Consider the following 24,571-nt stretch of genomic DNA (forward strand, 5'->3'; position numbering starts at 1 on the left):
TTAAGTCCATTTGATTCATTACCTTCACTAATTCTCTTATTTCTCTGTTAGGTTCCTGTCTGATTGACCTGTCCATTGGTGAGAGAGGAGTGTTGAAGTCTCCTACTATTAGTGTGTGCGGTTTGATGGCTGTCTTGAATTTTAGCAATGTTTCTTTTATGTACGTGGGTGCTTTTATATTAGGGGCATAGATGTTCAGGATTGAGACTTCATCCTGATGAACTGTTCCTGTTATGAGTATAAAATGCCCCTCTCCATCTCTTCTGATTGATTTAAGTTTAAAGTCAACTTTGTTAGAGATTAGTATGGCCACACCTGCCTGTTTCTTAGGACCATTTGCTTGATAGGCCTTTTCCCAGCCCTTTACTCTGAGTAGGTGCCTGTCTTTGTGGTTGAGGTGTGTTTCTTGTAAACAGCAGAATGTTGGATCCTGTTTTCTTATCCAATCTCTTAGCCTGTGCCTTTTTATAGGTGAGTTGAGTCCATTGACATTAAGTGATATTAATGACCAGTGGTTGTTAACTCCGGTCATTTTTTTTTTTAGTCGTAGAGTTTGTGAGTTTCCCTTCTTTGTTTTGTGTTGGTGAAGGGTCTCTAGATGTCTGAGGTATTGTGGTCATTGTTGGACTCCTTGGTTAGTGATTTTCCTTCAATTACTTTCTGTAAGGCTGGATTTGTGGCTGCGTATTGTTTAAATTTGTTTTTATCCTGGAAAATTTTATTTTCTCCATTTATAGTGAATGAAAGCTTGGCTGGGTATAGTAATCTGGGCTTGCACCCATGGTCTCTCAGTTTCTGCAGTACATCTAACCAGGACCTTCTGGCTTTCATGGTTTCCATGGAGAAGTCAGGTGTAAGTCTGATAGGTTTACCTTTATAAGTAATTTGGCCTTTTTCCTTTGCAGCTCTTAATATTCTTTCCTTATTTTGTATGCTTTGTGTTTTGATAATTATATGGCGAGGGGATGTTTTTTTTTGATCCAGCCTATTCGGTGTTCTGTATGCTTCTTGCACCTTCATAGGAAAATCTTTCCTTAGGTTGGGAAAGTTTTCTTCTATAATTTTATTAAATAGATTTTCTGGACCATTGAGCTGCCCTTCTTCTCCTTCTTCTACTCCTATTATTCTTAGGTTTGGTCTTTTTATTGTGTCCCATATTTCCTGAATGTTTTGTGATGAGAGTTTGTTGGACTTGCTGTTTTCTTTGATCAGTGTGTTTATTTTCTCTATGGTATCTTCAGAATCCGAGAGTCTTTCTTCTATCTCTTGTATTCTGCTGGTTGTGCTTGTTTCTGTAGTCTCTATTCGTTTACCTAGATTTTCCATGTCCAGACGGCCCTCTGTTTGTGTTTTCTTCTTTGCCTCCATTTCAGTTTTCAGGTCTTGAACTGTTTCCATTATCTGTTTGATTGTTTTTCCTTGGTTTTCTAGGGTATCATTCACTGATTTATTCAATTCTTCAAACTTTCTGTTATATTTCTCATCCATTTCTATAAGGGCGTTTTTTACATGCTGTTTAAGGGTGTCAATCACTTTCATGAAGTCAATCTTTTCTCCTTCCTCTTGATTAAGGGGTTCTTGTCCTCCCGTTGTGAGGTCGCTTGTTTCTGGTAGTTTCATGTTGCTTTTCAGCTTGTTGGGCGAATTCTTGCCTTGACGTCGGCCCATCTCTTCTTCCAAATGCTCCCTATGGATCTTCTTTTACCGGATTAGGTCTCCTTGCCTACCAAACGCTGTCTCTCCCCAATGTTGGCTCTCCCAATGCTGGGTCTCCCCAATGCTGGGTCTCCTGGCGCCGAAAGATCAGGCCTCCGTGCTGGTTGGGCAGCTCGCAGACAAAGCGCCTACCCCGCTTGGTGCAGGCAGGCCACAGAAACAAAGGAACTGCTGCCCCCCGGGAGCCCCGGCTACTCGGACTCAGCGCCCAGATAGGCTGGGCTGGGCGATGCCACGCGCCAAAAGAGGGCAGTGGGGGCGAAGTGGGGAGGGCTCTGGACGGAAGCTGGGTGGGCCAGGAAGAAAGAGGCAGCACCCGGGGAGTAGAGGCCCTGCAGAGAGCCCAAACAGGACAGGGGGCCAAGAAACCCCCGAGCTCCCCGTCCCAGGCTGGCGCCGTGGGCCAGAAACTCACCCCAATGCTGGGTCTCCTGGCGCCGAAAGATCAGGCCTCCGTGCTGGTTGGGCAGCCCGCAGACAAAGCGCCTACCCCGCTTGGTGCAGGCAGGCCACAGAAACAAAGGAACTGCTGCCCCCCGGGAGCCCCGGCTACTCGGACCCAGCGCCCAGATAGGCTGCGCTGGGCGATGCTACGCGCCAAAAGAGCTGTTTGTTTGCTTTTTGACAGTCTCTCTGTTAGGTAGTTCTGACTGTCCTGGAACTCACTATTTAGACCAGACTGGCCTCAAACTTAAAGAGATCTAACTGCCTCTATCTCTTGAGTGCTGGGATTAAAGCGTTTTTATTTAATACCTATTGTGAACGTCTTTTCATGTCAATACATACATGCATATCTTTTCATTTTTTCCCAACCTGCTGAATAGTCATGATATATTTATGATGTAGCTAGTTCTATTGATTCCCATTTAGAATAGTTCCAACTATAAGTAATACTCTAACAAGCATTGTGGCTGGTTTTTATGTATCCCCCACTCCCCCGTGCTGAATATGGAATTTAGCCACTGGATTGCTTTAAAACAAATTTTTAAAAGGTATTTTCGGGGGCTGGAGAGAGGCTAAGCAGTTAAGGACACTTGCTGCACTTGGCAGAGGATCCAACTTCGATTCCCAGGACCCATGACGGGCAGCTCACAACCACCTCTTGAATCAATTGAATACCTTCTTCTATCTTCCATGGGCACCCATACATATGTGGCTTACACTCACAGAAATACAAACACATATAAAAATAGGGATTTTTTTTGTTAGTGTGACTATTTTAGTTTGACTGATTGATGCTGGGGATCAAACACAGGGTATGTAATAGACACGCGCTTTGGCGTTCAGCTGTACTCGAAGGCCCTGGCATTTTACTTTCTTATAGGAACTGCTTATTTGTTCATTTTTGCTTGTGGTCTGCATATCAGATAGGAACCTGTTCAGTTGCAAATAATAGAAAATTCTATTAAATTTGGGGATTTCTTATCTCCTGGACCATCAGTGGGTGTGTTTCAGATAGAATATGACTAGGACTGTTTTTTTGTTTTGTTTTTCATAAAATTTTCAGTTCTGTCTTCTTTTGATATCAACTTTGTCCTTAGGTAGCACTGTTAATATTTGTACAACTACAGCCAAAGGAATGATTTGTGTTTTAGAACTGCAGACAGAAAACTTGAGTATTAGACTAACTAAACATCAGTCCCGTGGTCAAGGCAAGGTGCTGTAGGGCTTAGCCATCTGAGCCTTTAATCCCTGCAGCGATTAAGATCACTCTGATTGGGTCAATCCCTTGTAGACTTCCCTGACAACTACATAGTGGGGAAATGCACTCTAGAACAAAATATAGATTAAAAATTGCAGATTTTCCCTTTTAATTTGAAACAGGCTCTTTATAGATTATATTAACCATATTTTCTCTAATGTATTCTTTGCTTTTTAACTCAATTTTAGTTTTTTTAAAATTGTGTGTGGGTTTAAAATATTTTAGTAATCAAATACGTTAACGCTTAATTTATGGCTTCTAGATCTTACTCATCTAATGGGAGGTGGCCTTGCCTAATGGGTGAAGTGTTTGCTGTGCAAGTATGAAAACTGAGTCCATACGCTGGGTTAAAAGAAGCTGGACATGTAGCTTTGTGGGCCTGTAATCCTAGCACTAGTGGAGAGAAGAGAATCTAGGGATTGCTATCCAGCCAGACAACCAATAAACTGACTCTATTTTTTCTGCTAGATTTTTGGCTCTATTTTTTCTGCTAGAGGTGTCTGGATTTATCCAAGTCGTTCAATAGTACTACGGTAATTTTTCTAGGGGACTAAAGAAATGGCTCCGTTTTAAAAGCACTGGCTATTCTTCAAGAAGTCCCAGGTTTGATTCCCAGCTTTAATGAGAGGCCTTATCTCAAAAAGTAAGGTGTAGAAGTGATTGACCTCTAACCTCCACTTCCATGTATACACACATGCACACCCATATTCTCTCATCTTTTTGTTTTGAGACAGGCTCTCACTGTGTACCTCTGACTAGCCTTGAACTTACTATGTAGACCAGGCTGACTTCGAAATCATAGATATCTGCTTGTGTCCACTCAAAGTGCTGGGATTAAATAAAAGTGTGTGCCATCTTTCCTGACTCTGGTATTTTTATATTTTTAAATGTTTTTAGATCTTTTATCTACATGGGTTTAAATTTTTTATACTTATAGTGTGAACAATAGACCTTATTTTTCCCAAGCAATTAGTCATTTCCCAGCAAATTGATTGATCAAGTCATCTTTCCTCCATTTACTTTAAACCCTACATTATATATCAAATTATAAATTCCTATATCTTTAGGTATGCTTGTTATAAGATGTTGTCATACAATTTCTGAGGGTCAAGAATCTGGGCTACTTGGCAGGGTTGTTGTGACTTTGGAGTTTTAGGAGGTTGTCGTCAGCATGTTGGGCAGGTGGTAGACATCTGAAGGCTTTCCTATTCCAGAAGATCAGCTTCCAAGCTCACTCACATGGCTGTTGGCAGTGACTTTCCAGCTGGCTCTCCACAGAGTATCTGAGATATTTAGACAGAAACTGCGATCTTTTTCACAGCTTGATTTCAGAAGCCATGCCATCTCTTCTGACAGAGCAGTGCAGTGTGGAAGGCAGCCAGACCAAGAGTACAAAAACTGAGAGAAAAGATGCTGGGGTCAGCTTGGAGGCTGGCCACTACAGTATCCTCATAAACCTTAAGTTTCTTATTTACTTTTTAAGTAAAAATACGTTTAAAAATTAAGACATTGGGTCAGTGAGGTGATCCCATGGGTAAAAGCTCCTGCCACCAAGCCAGAGAACCTGACTTGAATCATGGAACCTCTTGGTAGAAGGAAAGCTTTAACTCCCACAGGTTGTCCAGTGACCTCTACATGTGTGCTATAGTATATGCTCACCTCCCCCAGCTAACAATTATTTCTTTTATTAACATTTATCTGGGAGGGAGGCCCATGGCACTCATATGGAGATCAGAAGACTTCTTGTAGGAAGTTTGTTGTGGTCCCAGAACCTGTATGCCACTTGGGACCTGGAACTCCGTCTAGGGACAGTGAGGGAGTGAAGAAAGGACAATCACTGAGGAAATGACAGACATGTACAGAAAAGCTGGGGTCAGATGGGGTGTGCAAACCTCTGAAGTGACATCTACCACTAGAACTTGGAACATCACCATATTATATACAGCACAAGGGGAGGAGCTAGCTTGTCTTGGGTAGGAGGTGTCTGTAGGAGGTGTCTTTTGGAAAATCGTCTCAGGCTGTGAACCTCCAGGAGGCGGAGGGAGCTGCGGTTGCTAGCTTTTGTGCATTTTGGTTTCTTCATTACACTTGGATTCCTTCCCACGAGCTTTGCCGTCCCTCTGAGTCTTCCCAGGGCAGGCTTTGTCACTGTTGTGGGGCTCAGGCATCAGAGCCTTTAGCATGGCTGTGTCAATGTCAATGATACACATTCATTTTAGAACTTTACTCAGGGCCTCCTCTGCTCCCTGTAGGAGTTGGTCCTCTCATCCTATCATACCAGTCCTGAGGACAAACTCAGGTCCTCATGCTTGACAACAAGCTAAACCCGCTAAGCCATCTCACCAGCCCCTAACAATTATTTTAATTTTTTTTGGTTTTATTTATGTTTTGCTTGTGTTTATGTATGCACTCCATATGTGTGTCTGTTGCCCATGGAGGTCAGAAGAGTGGGTCAGATCTCCTAGAACTGGAGATGATGGATGGTTGTGAGCCATGAGGTAGGCTTTAGTAACCAAGTGCTCTTAACAGATGAGCCATCTCTCTAGCTCCATCCTAACAATTATTTCTTTTTTCATTTGTTTGTTTTTGTGATAGGATCTCACTATGTAGCCTTGGCTGAGTTGGAACTCACTGTGTAGACCAGACCGCCCTCAAATTTGGAGAAATCTACCTGCACTGCCTCCTGAGTGCCAGGATTAAAGACACGTGCCACCATGCCCTGCCTAACAGTTGTTTTTAACATTGTACCCTAGGGGTATTTTATTATGATTCAAGGAAATACAAATATTTTTCCTCTTTTAATGGGTGGTAGCAAACAAAAACTTATTTTTATGTATATGGGTGTTTTGCCTACATGTTTGTCTATGCAACACTATGTGCCTGGTGCCCACAGAAGCCAGAAGAGAATGTTGGGTGTCCTGGGACTGGAATTACAGGCTGCTGTAAGCTGCCATGAAGGTTCTGTGAATCAAACCTGTATCCTCTGGAAGAACAGCAAGTGTTCTTAACCTTTGAACCATCTCACCAGCTCCTATTTTCTTATCTTTTATGGCTGATTGTATATAATACAGTAGTTCCCTGGTTGCTAGTGTATGACTTACTTAACCAGTTCCCTATTTGCTATTATTCTAATCTTTTTCTATTACAGAATGTGTTTCTCTATAACTTTGGAGACTGTCCTGGGACTAACTCTTGTAGACCAGGCTGGCCTTAAACTCACAGAGATCCGCCTGCCTCTGCCTCTGTGCTGGGATTAAAGGTGTGCCACCACTGCCAGGTTTCCTAATCTCTTAGTATGGATATACCATTCATTGTGAGGAATAGATGATTCATGCTTAGAATAGTTATTTGTACAATGGAAAAGCTATGCCAGTATAGTTATAATATTGCTAGAAAAGAATAATTGATAATGGTATTTTATGGTGGCTGTGAATGAGTTTATCAGATTTCATAGACTGTGTACACTACAGATTGCTGAAGTAATTCAAGACATAATTTGTTCTTTTCTTCGTAGGTTTCAGAATGTCTACCATCTTGTCTTCCACTTTTAAAAACATTTCTACTACATCAAAATGGGCCCTCAGATTTTGTAAGTTCAATTTTTCTTTCTTAAGTGTAGACTTATAAACATTGTGCATCGTTATTAAATGATACACACTTTGTTTTCTAGCTGAAAGACCTCTGAGCTGTACTTCCCAGCTACGATCAGCCCCAGGTACTGTAATTTTCAAGCAAATACTTCTCCATTAAATGTTAGAATTCTGTATTTGTGAATTCTGAGTAAAACTCAAACTAATTTGTTAATTCTTCCCCTTTTATGATCAACATATCATTATTACCTTCAAATAAAAATATGTATAGTCAATCAGTACCATTCCTTTGGGCTTAAGATGATAAAAGAAGACTGCTTCCTGGCCTTTGGCACTCATAGAGTCATGAAGGTCCTATAAACTTGGTGGGTCAGTGTATGTAGCCCTGACTGTCAGTCCTGGAAAAGATAAGCTTACACACTGTCTTGAAATCATTGTGGCGCCCCACGTTAACTTTTACAGTTGTAGTTAGTGGTAGACGTCTCTATTAAATATCTTACTATCTTATATACAAGAGGACCTGTTTCTGAAATAGAGGTGAATGGGAAAACTAGTTAATAAAAGAAGATGTTTAGCTATCATGGAATGAAAGAGTGGGGAAATTCATTGATTTGATGGTGTTATGTAGATCCTCAATGAAACCCAATGAATTAGGCTTCTTCACTGTTGAAAATCACTGTGTGGTGTAAACATTTCCTGACAGATTGTCAACATTTTTTTCTCCTTGTCTGGGCTTTCTGTTGACTCTTTTTCTGATTTTAGATTTATTTTATATATAATATAAGATATATTATTTGTGCAATGGTTTCATAGAAAAAGTGCCATCTAGGATCAGGACATGTACTCTGTTTCAGCATGGTATCTTTTCGGCTAGTGTGGCCAAATGACATCTCTATGTTTTATAGTTTCCTTCTCTTAAAAAAAAAATGGTTGCCAGCCTTACTATATAGGTATGAATATATCTCTAAGTTCTTTAAGTACTGGGAATATAGTGGTAGAACTCCTACCTAGCATGTTCAAGACCCTGGTTCAATCCCCACCCTGTACTAAGAGAAAAGGGACAAAATCAAAGCAGATTTGCCTAGCACACTGTACTCAACCCACCACCACCATAGCAGCTACAACAGCACACAGCCAAAATGCCCTTCATCAACTAAAGTCAGTATGTTCATGGTGGTATTATCTTCCCACAATATTCGTAGACATCTGTAGCCTAATCTCAACTAGAGAACTTAGGTCCTAGAGCCTCTAAATTCTAACCAGAATTTAGATTTCTATTGTCTTTATTATTCACAAAGAATAATAAAGGATAGTTCCTTTCTGACTTATGTCACCTTTCCCCTGATTTAACTGTTCACTCAGGCTTTTGCTTTGCATAATCACCCACGCAGACCTGACTCCTGGCCAAGTAGTAAAAGGTCATTCTGATGACAACAGAGAAATCATTTTTCACTCATTTAGACTAGTCTCTGTTGTCCGGTAGCCATTTTTTGGTGTTTTTCTTTTCTTCCTATGTTATAAGCTCTGAAAGTCTTGAGACTTATGTCCCCAGTGTCAAACAGTATTTTATAAGTGGTTTGTGTTAATGCTGCTGATGATAACGGCACAAAAAGGCACTGATAAGTAAAGGAATGTGACTGGCTGGTTTTAGGATAGGGAAGAGCCATGTGCCTGTGCCAAGAAGGTTTTAGGTTACAATAGTTATAACTATATAATTCCTCTTAACTCGTTTGAGTATTACTGCTGGAAGAAGTGTGAGCAAATGACTACAGGATGTATAGGTGTCCTGTCATCTCATGAACCGTGTCTAGTGGGAATTTTGACTGATTTGATGATTATTTTTTTGTTTCTCTGTCTATGCTCCTGTTTTTCTCACACACAGATAGCAGTTATGTAAAGCATGACACATCTTTTTTAATTTTTTTTATTAATTTTTATTGAGCTCTACATTATTCCCCGGTTCCCTCCCTGCCCCTCCCCTCCCCTTCAACCCTCTCTCACAAGGTCCCCATGCTTCCAGTTTACTCAGGAAATCTTGTCTTTTTCTACTTTCCATGTAGATTAGATATATGTATCTCTTTCTCAGGGTCTTCATTGTTGTCCAGGTTCTCTGGGATTGTGGTTTGTAGGCTGGTTTTCTTTGCTTTATGTTTAAAAGCCACTTATGATTGAGTACATATGATAATGGTCTTTCTGGGTCTGGGTAACCTCACTCAAAATGTTTTCTAGCTCCAGCCATTTGCCTGCAAATTTCAAGATGTCGTTATTTTTTTTCCTGCTGTGTAGTACTCCATTGTATAAATGTACCACATTTTCCTTATCCATTCTTCAGTTGAGGGGGGGCATTTAGATTGTTTCCAGGTTCTGGCTATGACAAACCAAGCTTCTATGAACATAGTTTAGCACATGTCCTTGTGGCACGATTGAGCATCCTTTGGAAATATACCCAAAAGTGGTATTGTTGGGTCTTGAGGAAGGTTGTTTCCTAATTTTCTGAGAAGTCATCATACCGATAACCAAAGGGGCTGTGCCAGCTTGCATTCCCCCAGCAATGCAGAAGTGTTCCCTTTACCCCCACAACCTCTCCAGCATAAGTTGTCATCAGTGTTTTTGATCTTGGCCATTCTTACAGGTGTAGGATGGAATCTCAGAGTTGTTTTGATTTGCATTTCTCTGATGACTAAGGATATTGAGCATTTCCTTAAGTGTCTTTCATCCATTTTAGATTCCTCTGTTGAGAGTTCTCTGTTTAGGTCTGTACCTCCTTTTGTTCTTTGCTCCCAGGATTTGTGGCTATCCTACAGCTAGCTTACAGATGATGTAACTTTTACATTGCCCTAGTTCTTTTCATGGCGTCTTTTCAGCCTCTGTAATGGGTATTTTTTGCCATGTTTCTTTGCTTGGATTCCTACCAAGGAGGATCTGGCCTGGCACAGTTCATCTCTTGTTTGCCAATGGCACGACTAGCTAATTGCTATGGTTTATAGAGTGTACACACCAAAGGTCATGAGCTGGAAGTTTGCTCCTTGTGGTAATACTGAGAGGCGCTAGAACCTTTAAGAAATCCCAGCACTGGGGAGGCTTTAGTAGTAATGTTGAGAGTTTGAGGCCAACCTAAGCTACATTATGAATTTGATATGTAGCAGTACCCAGTTTTTGTTTTGTTTTGTTTTTTAAATGAACTTAAAAGGAAAGTAATTTGGTCATTGGTATGAGTCTGGTATCAACCTTTGAGAGTGGCTGGGTTTTTTTTTGTTGTTGTTGTTGTTGTTTCATTTTTTTTAAGATTTATTTAGTATGCAATGTTCTGCCTGTATAGATACATACCTACAGGCCCGAAGATGGCACCAGATCTCCTTCCTAATAGCTTTGAGCCACCATGTGGGTTCCTGGGAATTGAACTCGGGACCTTTGGAAGAACAGCCAGTGCTCTTAACTACTGAGCCATCTCTATAGTCCAAGAGTGGCTGTTTTAAAATGAGTCCATCCCAAGTGCTTGTCTTCTTCTGTACATAGCCATTTTTCTTCCTGTTTCTTTGCTGTGGTATGTTTAGCTTTGTTATGACATAGCCAGGGAGACCTTCACCAGGACCTCAGTATGCACCATTTAATTAGTTTAGATTCCTTAATGTCCAGTCTCGAGTATTTTATTGTAGCAAAAACAAACAAAACAAAAAATGGTGCTAATATACACTAGTCAACTGCTTTGTTGATTTGTCAGTGGGCCTGGCATACCCCCTCTGAACACGATCAGTTTGTGCCTTGGATTTAGAGTTATGACCTTGTTTGACTATCCCATTGGCAGAGACTATAAACAGTACAGCTCTTTTTAGAGGAGACAAAGGCAGACCTATCAGAATTACACTCTACTTCTCAATGGAAATTATAAAAGCCAGAAGGTCATCGTAAAATAGACCCAAATACCAGAAAGAGAGAAAGAGAGCAATCATAGCAAAATGTATCTGGGCAAGTGTTCCACTTGAGCTTCTTCCCTATCCTTGATTTCATATATTTTATTAATATTTCTTTGAACTTTATCTTAAAGCTGTCCAGACCAAGTCAAAGAAGACCTTAGCAAAACCCAATATGAAGAATATAGTGGTGATAGAAGGTGTCCGCATTCCATTTCTGCTGTCCGGCACTTCGTAAGTATGACATGATCATGGTAGTCGTTTCTCTTTTAAGGTACTGTTTGAAGTAGTCTCTGTAGGTAATAATGCCATTAGTGGGGAACCATATGGAAAGTACTTGTATAAAGTCAGTATAGAACAAGTCAAATCAGTGCGGTATATAATAGCAAGATGTTTTATCCTTTTTTATAAACTAGCTTGCCATGGTATTAGCCTGAAATTGCCTTAATTGAAAGTTCGGTGTAGATCCAGATAGCATCTTTTCCAACAGGGTGTCCTTTTTTTTTCTGGAACATTGATTGCTTCTGTAGGCACAGTTAGTGCTGAGGATGGTCTGTAAAAATTCTGAGAACCTGCTACTTTGATCCTGAAAATGATGAGGCTTTGAGTTGACACAGCTGGTCTAAATGCCGCTTGTAGCTCAACCCCAAGTATTTTGGACTAGCCTGATAATTTCTCAGAATCAAACAACTGTTTTTCTTAGGGTTTTCTATCCTCTAAATGAGATTCATTCTACACAAAAACTGATAATGAATTCTGCTAATTAAGTTCAGGAATTAGTTCTGTTTTGTTTAAATTGTGTTAGTTTGTTAATATTTCTATTTTGCACAGGCAGTCACTAGCATTAAAAACTGGAGAATATTAGGCTCCAGTTTAAAAACAATAAGGCCTATCTTATGTGTTCATATGGAAAATTTGACATCTTGGAGATATATTACTTTTAAATGGAAAAGCATAGGGGTTAAAGAGATGGCTCAGGAGGTAAGAGCCCTTTGAGAGGACCCAGGTTCAATTCCCAACACCCACAAGGCAGCTCACAACTGTGTTTAACTCCAGTTCCAGGGAATCCAACACAGACATACATGCAGGCAAAACACCAATGCACTTAAAATAAAAATAAAATTTAAAAAAGGAGCCAGTGAGATGGCTCAGTGGGTAAAGGTGCTTGCTACCAAATCTGATGACACAAGTACAGGTCCTGGAAAACAAGGGGAGAACTGACTCCTACAAGTTGTCCTGTGCCTTCCCCAAATGTACGAGCACACAGCACCAAATGTTAAAAGAGAGAAAAGACTTAAACAAGGTGTAGAGCCTCATGTGTGATGTGGAGGGAGGAGGGAGGGAAGAGCAGGAAGGCTGGGGTTAGTGACTCTAACAGACTTTTTGCAGGAAGGGAAAATAGTCGCTTATAGTGGAGAAAACTGATAGGTACCATCTGAACCAAATGCTCAAGTTAACATCACCGGTAATAAGTAATTTTAATGCCACACATCCCAATAGGAAGCAATGAGAAGAGTGCCTTGCCTCCGATCTCAGGTGTCAAAAGTGGGAAATTATCATAGTTTAGAGGTGGCTAAGCCGCCATAACAACTAGATGCCACATGGCCCTGTGGGTTAGACCCTGGAGCAGGAAAAGGGTGTTCATAGGAAACTGGTGAGAGCCACAAAGTTAGTGGCTTAGTGAACAGTACCTTGAAGAAGCTGGATAGAGAAGCTGGCTAGAAAGAACTCAGCTCTGTCCTTTCTGATCTTTGGTAAATCTCAGATTATTTCAAAGGAAAAAGTTTCATAAAACAACTAAAACATGCCCCTTGTATCCTTTTGAGCTTTACAAAATAAAAAATGTAGTCATCCCCTGCCCCCCAAAAAAGCTCTCAAAAAAGAAGGTTAGTTTTAAAAAGAATATTTAACACATGCCATTCTGAATAATAAAAGTATGGGATATAATTTTTTAATGTACATGATATTTGATGTTTGGGGTTGGGATTTTTGTTTGTTCCTTTTGAGACAGGGTCTCCTGCTGTAGCTGGACTGGCCTAGAATTTGTGAGCATTCCTCCAGTCTTGGCCTCCCAGGTGCTGGGATTATGGGTCTGAGCACCATGCGCAGCTAGAACATCTGTTTGGTCAGATACCCAGAAAATTCTGTAGGTGTTTAGGGCTTGTCAGGTTTTTTAAGATGACAGCAAAGTCACACTATTTCTTCACTTGAACCAAGGGAATGACTATGACAGTAGCATTGGTTGCATTTTCAGCAGTGTATGTTAGATAATCTGTATTTCAAATAATTTAAAAGGTTATTGAAACTCTAGGCTTTTGGTTTAAATTATTTGTTTTCTTTCCCAGCTACAAAGACCTAATGCCACATGACTTGGCTAGAGCTGCACTTTCGTAAGTAAATGAAGTTTCCTGTTCTTTCATTTAAAATGTTTTCCTAGTTTTAGCATTTGAAGTAGTATGTTCTGTAGAATTTTCATGTTTAGGATATGTTAAACTTTATATGGCAAGAAGTAAGTTTTTGTTTGTTTTTCGAGACATGGTTTCTTTATGTAACCCTGGCTGTCCTGGAACTCTCTCTGTAGACCAGGCTGACCTCAAACTCACAGACATTCACCTGCCTCTGCCTCCTAAATGCTGGGATTAAAGGCATGCACTGCTACTGCCTAGCTGCAAGAAGCAATATTAACTACCTTATACAAGGGTTTTTTGTTTTTAAAGATAGGGTTTTACCATCTAACTCTGACTGACCTGAAACTTACCATAGAACAGACTGACCTTGAATTTAGGGATTGACCTACTTCTGCATCTCAATTGCTGGGATTAAAGGTGTGTCCCGTGATAGGATTAAATTTTAACTTTATATGTCATATTTGAACAGCTTTGATTGGAAGGCATCTTTATCTGCAACTTTTGTGTGTACCATCTTGACATGACTATATATATATATATATATATATATATATATATATATATGTGGTATGTGGATGGTGTTTATTATAATATTCTCATAAAATATTCTCAGGCTGGCCTGGAACTCATTATGTAGGCCAAGATGGCTTCAAACTCATGGCAATCATCCTGTTTCATCTGCATGCATGGAGGCAAATACTCATACACCTAAGATAAAAATTAAAAAACAAAAAACTCGAAGGTTCATGTGCAAAGCAAGTAAAAGTTTTAAATTAGAGCTGAGTGGTGGTGGCACCTGCCTTTAATCCCAGCACTTGGGAGGTAGAGTCAGGCGGGTCTCTGTGAGTTTGAGGCCAGCCTGGTCTACAGAGTGTGTTCAGGACAGGCTCCAAAGCTATACAGAGAAACCCTGTCTCAAAAAACAAAACAAAAAATTTTTTTTAATTTAAATGTAACGAAATGAGGTTGAGATGGATGAATACTTTGGTGTAGTCATAAAATATATGACTGTGCCTACATAATATACTCTCTAATGTCCAGTGATATTTTGCTTTAGTGTCTCCAAGCAGCCGAAGATCTTTTCCTAACTGGAAAACACTTTCATTTAACCGTTCTGCTCATCAGTCAGTTTTCTTGTCTTCCTGCCAGACTTTAAGAACAAATGCCACAGCATTGTTTCTCTGTTTACTGTTTACTCTCCCTAATTACATAATAATAATCATTTCCATTCCCAAATCTCTGCTTAGCTACACATTGGAAGTTTCTCTTTAGGGATCATAAATAGAGCATTCTTTTCTTGGGCCTCTCTGTGCTCTACATTTAACACTGTGGACTGTGCGTGGACATGTCTTCCTTTGAGTTCTTGTATTGCAGCTTTATGATGTTCTTCCATCTCCTGCTTCTTTATTCCACTTCCTTCCCTTCCCCTTCTCTTCCTTTCCCCTCTTCTCTTTATTTCAGTGATGGGGTTCTTAACCCAAAGGACTTGTAAATACTGGGCAAATGTTCTACCAGTGAACTGCACCTTTAACTCCATACAGATTTTATATAACTCACTTTTGAGTTTTGACAAATGTGTACTTGTGTTCCTATTTTTGATGGCTCCTTAAATTCTCTCTCTCTTTTGCTTTGTTTTTGTTTTTTGAGACAGGGTTTCTTTGTAGCTTTGGAGCTTGTCCTGGAACTTGCTCTGTAGACCAGGCTGACCTTAAACTCACAGACATCCGCCTGTTTCTGCCTCCTGAATGCTAAAGGTGTGCGCCACCACTGCCCAGCTCCAAAGTAACTTTTGATTCTTCCTTCTAATGTCTCATTATCAAGTGACCATCAGATACTGCCTTCACATCCCTTGTCATTCATTTCCTTTTTGATAGGGTGCCAAATGTTTGTGCCTGGCCTTTTAAAGAGAAGGGCTTATCTTTGTGTTATTCTGGTGATTAGAATTGAACCTAGGGCCTTATATATACTAGATGAGCACTCTCCTATACCTCCAACTCAGGCACTGTTTGTTTAAAAACGTGCAGTGTTTTATGTGATGTTTTCTGGCATGTTTGAACTGTTTCTTTTCTTTGGATTTCTGCTCTTAGGGGTTTGTTGCATCGGACCAATGTTCCAAAGGATGTTGTTGATTATATCATTTTTGGTACGGTTATTCAGGAAGTAAAAACAAGCAATGTGGCTAGAGAGGTAAGTAAAGCAAAATTATATGTTTAAAGAGATTAATAAAGCTGGACATAATAGCTGATGCTTGTAATTTATTCTTGAGAGGCTGAGGCAGGGGGATTACCATGGAGTCCACTACTTACTGTACTATGTAGTAAGTTACAGATCAGTCTGGCTGCAGTAGGATCTTGTCTCCAAAACAATAGCAACAGCTGTGTTGCTCTAGGCTTGGTGCCACACGCCTTTAATATCAGCACTCAGAAGGCAGAAGCAGGAAAATCTATGAGTTTTAGGCCATCTATGACTACAAAGAAAGATTCCTTTTCTTCCCCTATCCCAACCCCTCCAAAGTGGCAAAAAAAAATCAATTTGAAGTAATATTTTTTTAATTTATTTCTTTGTGTGTGTGTGTGTGCGTGTGTGTGTGTTTATGCGCACACACAAGCACGCATGTGGTGCTAGAGATTAGACTCAAGGCTTTGTACTTAGTGCCAAGTGTTCTACCACTAAGATAAGTCCCCAACCAAGAATTTACCGTTTTAAAGTCATTGAAGTCTTAAAATTCATTAACTAAATATGTATTTAACTAAAAATCAGATGATGTGTGCTGAAGGCCTTTATCATTTATTACAGAAGTTACAATTAATATTGAAGGTGTCAAGTCACAAGAGTTAACTTCTAATGGAGGAAACTTGCCTTGCAAGGCCTGCAAGAAATGCAAACTCCAGAAAACTGTTGCTTCTGCCTGTAATTTTAAATGTGCTAATTGCATTCTTTCTCTAGCCTGTATATATGTGTGTATCTCATAAATACATTCCTGATCTACTGGGCATTTTTATCTGTGGATTGTCAAGAAGCTGGGTCTTCCTTAGCTGTATTGTCTAATTGATATTAATAATGTTAGCCTATATAGAGTTTTGATGAATAAAACAAATACAAAGCTACTTCCCTAGAGTCAGGTGTTATAATGGTGGTACAAACCCTTAATCCCAGCACTCAGGAGCCAGAGACCTGGTCTACAGAGAAAGTTCCAGGACAGGCTCCAAAACTACAGAAAAACCCTGTCTCAAAACACATGCGCACACACACACACACACACACACACACACACACACACACACACAAAAGGAAAGAAAAGGAAAAAAGAAAAGAGCTGTAATATCCCCAGCTGCCAAGATAGCCGCACACAATTAACTGATATAAAACTTTAAAGTCGCTTTTAGATCAGTCCAGGTGCTTTGCTAATTGGATTTTAAGATAAACTATTAGTAAATGAATACAATCTTATTTACTAGGACATGTAGCCAGCTGTATGATTTGTTGAGACAAGGTAAATAGTGCAAAGTACCCTAATTGCAGTACCAGGGACAATAATTAACTTTTTGCATAGATTCCTAACCTCAGTTTTATAGCCTTTGCCCAGACACCATGGGATAAGATCCCTGAATGGCCAGGGCTATTTAGAAAATATAAACTAACTTTATAGCCCCTGAAAAAAGTTACAGCTTCTCTTTCTATGGTCTAGGGTTACCTGCTGGATAGAAGAATATATCTTAAGATTTAAAATGTTTTTAATGTCACTGTGCCTTGGCGAGTGCTGGGTGGGCTCCTTTGCCATACCCCTTGTTCCTGCAGCTCATGCTGCATTCTGAGGACACCTTTGTAAACAAATAGTCTCCAGTGTGAGAGAGCCTGGCCTTTACGACCACTAACACAAACTGTTTAAGATATATATGTTATATACAGTAAGAAGTATAGGATATAACATACAGTTTCTTTATTCCTCTCATTGGTTTAGCTCTGTAGGGGTACCTCTGTAGAGAAGATAACAGAGAGACTTCTTTCACAGCCACGGTTTGCTGCACATGAGTTAGGGATTAACTGGAAGAAAGAGCTTTTTAAAATTTCATTATTTTTTGAACCAGGGTTTCTCTGTGTAGCCCTAGCTGTTCTGGAACTAGCTCTGTAGACCAGGCTGGCCTTGAAATCACAGGGGTCTGCCTGCCTCTGCTTCCTGAGTGCTGAGATTAAAAGCGTGTGCCACCACCACCCAGCCAAAATGATCTTTTCTTCCTGTCTGGATTTATTGCACTGTGAGTTGTTGGAATGACTCTGTTTCTTATCATTTACTTAAGAACTGGTATGCGACCTTCAGAGGCAATGCCTGCAAGATTTTGTGGGTCTTTATAAGCTGGGTAGAACAGAGAAAGAGAGAGACAGAGACAGAGAGAGACAGAGACAGAGAGAGAGAGAGAGAAGCTGGCAGAAATTAGCAGAAATATATAAGGATAAAGAATGTAGGAAGAATAATGAAGAAGAAAACAAAGAATGTAACAGAGAATTAGAATTAGAACTAGGAAATTATAGACAATTAAGACAGAAGAATTAGAATAAAGGCAGAAGAATTAGAAGAGTACAATAAAGAGACATGGCGAGAAGATGTGTGTGAGTTGACCTGTTTCCTTCACCATTGCTTGAATCCTAGTTTCTTCGTTCATTTAGTTTGGACCCTGAGAGGAGGTTTTTAAGGCTGGACTTTAAAAGCCTCCATTAGATAACTATTATTATTAATAATTACTGTTATTATCACATAACTATTATTATGTATTCACATTTTGCTATAAGTCAGATTATTTGAGTGGGTTTAGGAAATGTTAGTTTATCTGTCTCTTGTGTTAAAGAAACAGTATAGCAGTGTGTGACTGATAGTACTCTTGGTAATGTTAGCCATCGTGGTTTCTAGTTAAACTTTAACATCTTATAGCCAATTTCATAGCTTCACTTTTGTAGTCAGAGGAAGCTTTGCCTATAATTTACTGCCTTTGACTAGATGACACGTAGGCAGATTTTTTTCTTTTTATGTAGGTATTTCATACAAGTTTACCTTTACCCTAGTTGGCACACACCCACCTAGTGTTTATTGGGCAATGGAGATAATGACCGCCTTGGAACTAGTATGAGTATCCCACAGGCATTTGACTGAATAGTTCAAACCTGTCTTCTGGGCTTTGTTTCAATTATTTGGAGAAACTTGGCTTGCAAGCATATTTATCTTATTTCATGTCTGTGTTTCTGTGTCCATTATAGTTACAAGGATAATAACTTCCATTGCCAGCCAAGATAGAAGAGAAAATGTACAGATCAAAAGCATTTTTTTTGTTACACTTTTACAAATGTTAAAACGGCTAAAGTCCCACCCAGCACTGTACAGCTCACAAAGTGACCATCTGGATGCTGTTGGGGGGGCAGAAGAGAACTGAGAGCAGGGAGAGGTTTCTGTTCTCATAGAGTGTTTACTTTTCCTCTGCGGCTTCACATTATTTTACATGCCTAATAAGAGCTCCAGTGGGCTATTAAAAAGAAAGACAAGAAGTTTGTGGGATAAAACAAGGATGAATCTTGGAAGAACTACTTATCCTGCTCAACTACAGAATGATTGAATAAATTATAATGATGATTCTAGTCCATTAAAAACCTAAGCTGTGAAATTTATAAAAAAAAAAGTTTCTTGAGTGCATAAAGTCATCAAGCACCTCACAATATGTTTTCAACTTCTGTATCATGAATAGGAGGTGACTTGCATAAGACTGAAAAAGTAAATATTAAATCTTTTCAGTTTTCTCTATTTTTATTTATTTTTCAAATAAGAATTATGATGTTTTTCTATGAATTTTTCTGGAAGTGTTAAATGTGTAAATACATCAGCTGCTATATAATTCACATGAGGATGTTTCTCCCTCTACCTCATACTAATATCAATCATGTTGTATTCCACGTAAGCATTTTTTGAGACACAGTCTCACTTATGAAGCCCTTGCTAGCCTGAAACTCACTATAGACCAGTCTAGCCTCAAACTTACAGAGATCTATCTGCCTCTGCCTCCGGAGTGCTGGGATTGAAGTTGTGAGCCACCATGCCTGACTCTCCAGGTAATTTTTGTATCTAGGGAGAAAGATAGAGTTGATGGGACAGTTATGAAAATAAGTAGTAGAACTTAACATCCAACTAAAGCCAGATAAAGAGTTTTGTTAGGACCTGTGCTAATATTGATATGAACTCCTAAAAGGCCTTGTACCTCTATCAATCCTGACTTTGTTGAAAGACCTCAGTGTATTTCTCCTTCCGCTTAACTTCTTCCTTTCTTCTTGGTGCCTTGAAAGTGAGTTATTCTTTAAATAGAAGTATTCACACAAGGGTCACCAGCTGCCAGTTCTATTTAAAGCTCTGTCAGTCCTTTGGGTCAGCTGGGGCCGAGGGTAATGTGCTTCAGTGGCCTTGTGAGGATCAAGCTGTTCTAACCTGAGTGCCCTTACCCTTGCCCCACTGTGGAGTCTTTCCTTTTGCCCCTGACACCTGCTTCTGATTTTCTTTCCAACTGGTTTAGGTTGAGAAGTTGACCTGCAGTTGCCAGGAAGTCGTTTTAGCACAGTCATTTGGGCACTTAGTGTCAGGTCTCCCTGGAGACAGCAGAGTACGGTCATACTGGTTACACAAAAGTAGCAGCTTTCTGCTCCTACAGATGGCAAATAGTATCAAATGCAGTGTAAGTATAAAGGCAAAGATTAGCTAAGAGACCCAGCCTTTTAAATCGAGAATTTGCAACGTCCATATTAGACAGTTTGTATTTGGTTAATTAATTTCAAAAAAGACTACTAAAAATAGTTCCTTGTAGTTTCATAATAAAGGTGGAAAAGTTAGGAACTTTTTTCCCCTAAAGTAAAGCTTTAGTATTAAAAAGTTTTTTTTTTTCTAAGTGTACTAAATTCTTTACATTAGCAAAACTGGAATGTTTTGGCAACATAAATTTTCCCAACAAATATTGTAAAACAATTATAGATATCTTTGTTTTATGTTTGTCTTTGACTGGGTCATGAAATTAGAGGCCACTTTTTGTTAGATTAGTAGGCCCTCAAACTTCCTCAGGGCCCCTAAAGTTTTTTTTTTTTTGAACTAGCTCTATAGACCAGGCTAGCCTCCAACTCTGCCTCTGCCCCCTGAGTGCTGGGATTAAAGGCGTGCACCACCACCGCCTGGCTTTTGTTGTGGTTTTAATGGTCAGTTCTGTAGAAACATTTCAGCCTTTGCTCTGCTGCTAGGCTTTATAGCTTCAGGGATACGTGAAAATCTCACCCCGTGATGCCGTTTCCTCACTCTTAGTTGTATATTAAATTTTAAGAAAGATAAAATTACATGGTATCCTTGAAGGCTTGAAGCAAAGCATTGTTATTAATTAGGTGAGGCTGAAGAATGCTGTAGCCTTGTACACCACACTTGAAAATGGCTACCAGGCTGCTGGACTTGGTAGTCCGCAGACTGCATACCTGAATACTGGGGAGGCTGAGGCAGGAGACAAGCAAGTTCATGGCTACCTGGGCCACAGAGTGATTTCAAGAATACCTCGTGAAATCCTGTTTTAAAGTAAAAAGGGATAGATCTTCATGGTGCTAGAGCTTGGTGAGCTTTAGGTTTAATCCCCAGTGCTACAGAAAGAAAAGAAAAACAGAAAGGACTGACAAGATGACTTAGCTGCTAAGGGATATACTGCCAAGCCTGACAACCTGAGTTCAGTCCCTTGAGCCCACAGTGTCCTTCACATGAATGCGCCTACCCACGTTCACATAAATAAATAATTGTAATAAAAATTTTAAAAGAAAAAAGAAACTTGTTACCAGGAATTTAAGAGTATGTTTCAGTGTCTGGAAGAAAAACTAATGAGCCATTTTATTTTAAACATTGCTCTGTAGAATATTAAAATAAACTCTTTTCATAATTCTCCAGAGTAGGGCTCGGAACCTCACTTACATGTGTGTTTTCTTTCCCTCACTGTTCCCTGAAGGCTGCCCTTGGAGCTGGCTTTTCTGACAAGACTCCCGCTCACACTGTTACCATGGCCTGTATCTCTTCAAACCAAGCTATGACTACAGGTATGTGTAAATGGAATCCAAAGGTGCTTACTGATTTTACTCCTTTTAATTAATCTTAAGAGAAGGAAGCAATTAGCACAGAGCTCTTCATTTGTGTTTTTATAAAGATAAAATTGTATGAAAGTTAGGGATTTTCCAGAGTAGTTTCCATGCCCTGTGGGGATAGTTGCATTCTTCCTTAGTCCTGGGCTGGCTGCTACTGGGACTGTCAGTGGGAGGAGGTGCATAGTTTATCCTGCATAGGTAATTCTTTTTTTTTTTTTTTTTTGGTTTTTCGAGACAGGGTTTCACTGTGGCTTTGGAGCCTGTCCTGGAACTAGCTCTGTAGACCAGGCTGGTCTCGAACTCACAGAGATCCGCCTGCCTCTGCCTCCCGAGTGCTGGGATTAAAGGCGTGCGCCACCATCACCCGGCCTGCATAGGTAATTCTGATTGGACATTTTCCCATAAGGACAGAGTACTGCAGCCTCAAACATCAACATAGTTGTTAATTCCTGCTCTCGATGGTCTAAGTCATGGCGTGGGAATATGTCTTAGCTGTGAGCACTTGTTGAGTAAGCATGAGGACAAGAGTGGATCGATCCCTAGCACCTACATAAATGTGTAGGTGTGGCAGCCTGCTTGTAATCTCGGAATTCGAAAGGCAGAGACAGGATTCCCAGAGCAAGCTGGCTGGCTAGACAGTCCGCATTGGTGAGTTCTGTTCAAGTAAGGGAACTTGTCTCAATATACAAGATGGACACAGTTGAAGACATCAGATACCAGCCTCTGGCTTGTACACACATGTACACACACACACTTCGCCATATGTGCCCTAACACCTGCGTGCACACATTCACACATGCAAAAATGTTTTCATTTTTTTCTTCACTTGGTACCCACATTTTTGGCAATCTATATGATATTTTAGCTTCTAACAATCTTCCTAAAATTGTGGGATGTTAAATGGCTACTTCTAAAGACAGGAAACTTGAGAGGCTTAATATTTAATGTTACAGTAATATCAAGGCCAGATTAGACCGGTCAGTTCATGGATGGCGAGGAATGATGCCAGAAGCAGTAGTTGGGGGCTTCTCTACTGAGCAGGGTGCAACAAAATATTGCATGCCAGTTGCCATACAGGAAAACCTAGATCTGAGAAGTCAGATACCTCATGTAGTAGAAATTAATATTCTCTGCATGGGGAGGGGGTGGAGTGTGGAAGAAACCTTTCTGAAAACTTAGGCTGGGAGCATATAAAATATAGAAGATGTTTAGGTTTAGAATGTTGTTTGAGTTGGGCTGGAGAGATGGCTCAGCACTGGCTGTTCTTCCAGAGGGCCAGGGTATGATTCCCAGCACCCACATGGCAATTCACAGCTATTAACTCCAGTTCCAGGAGATCTGATGCCCTCTTGGCCTCTGTGAGCACTAGAAACAGAGGTGGTGTACATGCATATATGCAGGCAAAACACACATACACACATAATAAAATAAATAAATTAAAAGAATATCAATTTATTTAAAAGTTGATGTCAGACTGGGTGGTGGCGGCACACACTTGTAATCCCAGCACTCGGGAGGCAGAGGCAGTTAGATCTCTTGAGTTTGAGGGCAACCTCTTCTACGGAGTGAGATCCAGGACATCCAGGTCTACACAGGAAGTTCCTTTCTCAAAAAACAAAAAAAGGAAGGAAGGAAAAAAGAGAAGGAAAGGAAAGGAGAAAAGTAAAAACTAGTCAAGTGTAGTGGCTGCAGTAAGGAGGCAGAAGCAGGTGGATCTCTGTGAGTTTGAGATTTAGAAGCCAGCCTGGTCTACATAGTGCGTTCCAGGATCCTGTATCCAGAAGAAAAAAAAAAAGGAAGGAAGGAAAAGTTAAAAACTGATTATTATTATATAAAACTGATAACTGTTACAAAAAATTTTCATGTATTTATTTTGCATGTATGCATGTCATGATGCATGTGTAGAGGTCAAAGGATAACTTGTGGAAGTTGGTTCTCTCCTTCTGCCATAGACTATAGCGATGGAGCTGAGTTCCTCAGGCTTGCCTGTTGAGCCATCTCGTTCGTCCTCATTTATAGAACTTTTTAATCAAGAAGCTTATATTTCAGTGGTTTGTTATTCCTACAAAGTTGTTCATGCATATATCCTTTGTATCTTGTAGCTGTTGGTCTGATAGCTTCTGGCCAGTGTGATGTTGTTGTGGCTGGTGGTGTTGAGTTAATGTCTGATGTCCCTATTCGTCATTCAAGAAAAATGAGGAAAATGATGCTTGATCTCAATAAAGCCAAGACTCTCTAAATTCAGATTGAATTTTCTATCACCTGAGGTAAGACTTTTGGATTTAATATAAATAAAGACGAGTTTCCAGAACATCCTGAGGCTAGATTACTGTTAGATATAACACATACTCTAATAGCTATATATATTCTCATGATTACAGGGCAGTGTATTTGGTCAAGATGGGGGTGGGAGTAGTTACAAAAATTGAATTTGTAGAGACTGGAGAAATGGCTTATCGGTTAAAGAGCACTGACTTCTCTTCCAGAGGACTCAGGTTCAAACCCACATGGCAGCTCACAACTGTCTGTAACTCCAAGATGTGACACACACACACACACACGGACATACATGCAGGCGAAACACCAATGCACATAAAATAATAAAAACAAATAAATAAATTATTAAAAAATTGAATTTGTGCCGGACAGTGGTGGCACATGCCTTTAATCCCAGCACTTGGGAGGCAGAGGCAGGTGGATCTCTGTGAGTTTGAAGCCGGCCTAGTTTGTAAGAGCTAGTTCCAGGACAGGTTCCAAAGCTCCAAAGAAACCCTGTCTCGAGAAACAAAAAAAAAAAAAAATTGAATTTGTAACCTGGGCATGATAGCACATACCCTTAATCTTAGCACTTTAGAGACAGAGACAAGTGAATCTATGTAAGTTCAAGACCAGCATGATTTACATAATCAGACTAGCTCCAGAAATGTGTCTGTTAGCCCTCTTTAGAAATATGTTTGCTCACAAAGAGATTTCTGGGATCTTTTATTCCCTCTTTGGCTTTTTTTTTTTTTCTAAGCTAGGGTCTTGCTGAGCTACCCTCAAATTAAAAATCCCCTTGCCAGCTGGGTGATGGTGGCACACGCCTTTAATCCCAGCACTGGGGAAGCAGAG

The 24,571-nt window shown here is 40.0% G+C and overlaps 1 protein-coding gene and 1 pseudogene across 1 annotated transcript in view; one reads left to right on the forward strand and one right to left on the reverse strand.

Annotated features, from left to right (window-relative positions):
- The window catches only part of LOC121439607 (glucokinase regulatory protein-like), an 82,953-nt gene that overhangs the window by 36,136 nt on the left and 22,246 nt on the right, over positions 1-24,571 (reverse strand). The window lies entirely within an intron of this gene.
- The window catches only part of LOC121439668, a 36,472-nt pseudogene that overhangs the window by 5,322 nt on the left and 6,579 nt on the right, over positions 1-24,571 (forward strand).

This window comes from Microtus oregoni, unplaced genomic scaffold (genome assembly GCF_018167655.1).
Source record: "Microtus oregoni isolate MIOR12 unplaced genomic scaffold, Mior012 000062F_ref0000492, whole genome shotgun sequence".
Taxonomy (NCBI): domain Eukaryota; kingdom Metazoa; phylum Chordata; class Mammalia; order Rodentia; family Cricetidae; genus Microtus; species Microtus oregoni.